Raw genomic sequence first — 3860 nt, 5'->3', positions numbered from 1 at the left:
CAGCGCAGCTTCCAAGCCGGTGGAGGGCGCGGGGGACATGTGCCGATGCCGAGGAGGATGACGGGCAGCCAGCCAGCCAGGGAGACGGGCTGCAGCACCCACGGAATGCCCAGGTACTGGCTTGGTGGAGGAGGAGAGGAAGGAAGCTGGCTGGTGCAGTCCCCGTGCCAATCTGCAGCACGAGCCTAGGCGTGTCTATAATAATAATAATAATAATAATAATAATAATAATAATAATAATAATAATAATAATATACAGTATTTATATACCGCCTTTCTTGGTCTTTATTCAAGACTTTATTCAAGGCGGTTTACACAGGCAGGCTTATTAAATCCACGCAGGGATTTTTACAAATTGAAAGAAGGTTCTCTCTTTCAAGAACCACCACATTCAAGGTGTTACACTCCGATCTGGTTTAACATTCTGGCCTCCATCCTCCCACGCTCCGAGCAGATGGAACAGCTCAGCTGCAGCTTGCCAGCTGCTTCAAGGTCGCACGGTGCCGGTGGCCTCGAACTGGCGACCTTGTGGATGTTAATCTTCAGGCAAATGGAGGCTCTACCCTCTAGACCAGACCTCCTGCCCTGTCTACTCAGAAGTATGTCTCATTGTGCTCAATGGGGCTTGCTCCTGGGAAAGAGTGCGTAGCCTTGCAGCCTGAGAGCCCAAGCATGTCTACTCAGAAGTAAGTTCCATTGTGTTCAATGGGGCTTACTCCCGGGAAAGTGTCATAGCCTTGCAGCCTGAGTAGACAGGCAGAGGAAGGGCTCTGTGGCTGCAGTCCTCTCCACACTTTCCTGGAAGGAAGCCCCACTGCCTCTAATGGGACTGACTTCTGAGTAGACAGGCACAGGATTGGGCCCTGAGGCTGCCATCCTATCCACAGTAAGCCCCATTCACTCAGTGCATGTCACTGAGTATACATGCATAGGATTGGGCTCTTAGGCTGCAATCCTAGGCACTTTCCTGGGAGTAAGCTCCATTGACTAGAATGAGACTTACTTCAGAGTAGACATGCCTAGGATTGGGCTCTTAATCCTGGCAGAGATATATATCTGCACCCGTTTTCACATGCTAAGGGTAGGTGAAAAGGGATTCTGTGTGTGTACAATGTGCTGTCCAGCCTTGCCAGAGATCCTCCTCATCCTTCCCCCACTAGCATGCCCTCCGCCAGCCAGCATTTGCAGCTCCTCTCCAGCAATGCACAGCAGCTGCTCAGGGCAGCAGAGAACATACAATTGCATGCCAAGCACCTTCCCAAAGACACAGAGTATTCTGATACCTGAATTAAACCATATTTAATTGCTTGTTTGCAAACGTAGCTGTTTCTATGTGCACCTAAGGACCCCTCTAGTGTAAGAATTCCTTTTTTGTTCTTACTCCCACAGTTGCTTAGAGTAATTTTACTACATGGAACTCATGTAAGCCATTTTCTGGAATCCATTCACTGCTTCCTCTCCTCGAAGTAGTGCCACACTACATACTACATGCTACAAGTGCACCTGTACATTATTTTTCCCCATGTGTAGAAAAAGTAGCTAGGGGGAAGGGGATGTGGAGATTGACAGCCCAATCTTATGCATGTCTACTCAGAAGTAAATTCATCTTTAGGGAGGAAGCACATAAAAAATATTTTATTTCTCCAATAAAAAAATGGTTTATAAATAAATAAATAAATAAATAAATAAATAAATAAATAAATAAATAAATAAAAGATTAACAAGTTATGAGTTCCTGCACCTTTTTATTTACAAAAAAAGCACTGGTTTTAAGTGATTTACTCTTAGGCAAAGGTTAAATCTCAGCTCATTTCCAATAGAAAACTTCAGTGGAGGGAGGAGATCTCAAACTGTATATGAATTGAGTCACTTTATATATTTCCCAAATGATGTAGGAAGTGATAGGATGCAGAAGTGCTTTGTTCTTTCTTTTTCTATACTTCTTCATATAGTCCAACAATGGAAATGGATAATCTCCCATGGTGAAATGCAGAAACTCCCGGAAACCTTAGATATTTCACTGCATGGTTCAAACCAGTGTTTGAAGCAGCATCCACATTTTCGGCCCATCCCTTTTTTTTCTTTTCATTTTGGACTGCATGCTTCCCACACCTCCCTCCACTGGCGTTCCTGGAGGGGGGCAAAGCATTCTTTAGGTACTGGGACACCCAAGCACCCCCTTCCCCTAGGCTTCCGAGCCATTTGGGAAAGTGAGAGCAAAGCGGAGGTGACACCTCCATATTGCTTTTGTGGCCACAACTGACTTGGAAGCTGAGGGGAAGGGGGGTTTCACATGGACATCTTGGAACCTGAAGAAACTTACTACTTTGTCGTCGTCCCCTCAAGGAACACTATTGCCTCCTTCACTTCACTATCTTCACTATCAGCAACTGTCTTCACCTCCCCTGCCCTGTTGCTTTCCTCACACAGACTGGATAGGAGGTGTCTGAGAGCAGGAGTTCCAGGCTCCTTCTATCTCCCTCGGTGGTTCCCAAACTTTTTAGCACAGGGACTCACTTTTAAAATGACAGGACCCATCTAGATTTACGATACTTAATAAAAAGGGAAATTTAGAGATGCTATTTATTTATTTATTATTTACAAGTAATAATATTTAATTAATTTTTAAAAAATCCATTTCTCTTAATGAGGCAGTCCTCAGGGCCTAGGAGTGGGGGTAAAGGGGGTGATTTGTACCTGGGCCCAGGGTCAAAAAGGGGGCCCAGGAGCCAAAGGAAGGGGCCCAGAAATTTCCTGGGATCTTACATTTTCCTATCTACTCAGACTTGTTAATTGCATCGGATGCTGGGGTCACTACCATGAACATGAGGCTGCAGCTACTGGCAAGCCATGTATGCTGGGCTGAGAAATGCATACATGACCCTCCTTAACACAGTATCAAATCTGGGAGGAAACTGGCCTACTACAGTAGCTCTTTGTCTTGTGGATCTGCATACCATGAAGGAGCAGACAGGAGCTCAGGGACACAACTGAGGGGCTACAGCTGCTGCAGATGTATGTTCTGGTGCAAACAAGACACTTTCCATTCTAGTGTGAGCCTAAATATGATGGTTTCATGCTAAATTTCTGCATGATTTTCTATATTTAAAAGATTTTAGAGAGACTTACAAGTGTGTTTGGTTTTCCATTATTACTGTATCTAGCTATTGATGCCATATGCTCCAAACATTTTTACAGCTGTCTCCATCCTCCCCCCAATCTGTTTTGCCTTTCCTTGCCCCCATTCTGCTTGCCAGTCACCTGACAAGCAGCCACCTCCCCTGCTCTGTTTCACCCTACCCCCTTTGCAAAGGGGCCCAAAAGGAACTTTGTACCCCCAACAGAATTCCTCTTAGAGGCCCTGGCAGCCCTGATGAATGCTTCTCTTCATTTTCAATTTCCCCCCAGAAAAATAATAAAATAAAATGGGGGGGGGGGTTGGAATTCCTTATAAGGAGCCATTTCTCTCTATATATTTCTCTATACTGTATATAAGACACATTTCTCTATATATATTTACAAATGCTTACAAACTGTAGAAGCAGAGCTCTTTCCAGGGCAATTACCCCCGCAGTTTGCAAAATAGCTGCTAATTGCTCTGCAAAGAGCTTAGCTCCTGCAGTTTGCAAGATAGATGTTGAGCTCTTTACATGTCAATTAGCAGCGATCATGCAAACTACAGGAGCTGAGCTCTCTGGCAGAGTAAGTAGCAGATATATGATTTTTGAATAGCCTCGCAGCTTGAGGCAATTAGTTATCTGATCTTGCCATGTTTTCATTAGGGGCTCTGCTCATTGCTATGTTACCCACCAAAATCAAGTTGCAACTCACCAGCTGGCCACAATTTTGGGAACTGCTGA

The sequence above is a fragment of the Tiliqua scincoides genome, chromosome 1, assembly GCF_035046505.1.
Source record: "Tiliqua scincoides isolate rTilSci1 chromosome 1, rTilSci1.hap2, whole genome shotgun sequence".
Lineage (NCBI taxonomy): Eukaryota > Metazoa > Chordata > Lepidosauria > Squamata > Scincidae > Tiliqua > Tiliqua scincoides.
The sequence above is the reverse complement of the archived record's forward strand: the minus strand, read 5'-3'. Positions refer to the sequence as shown.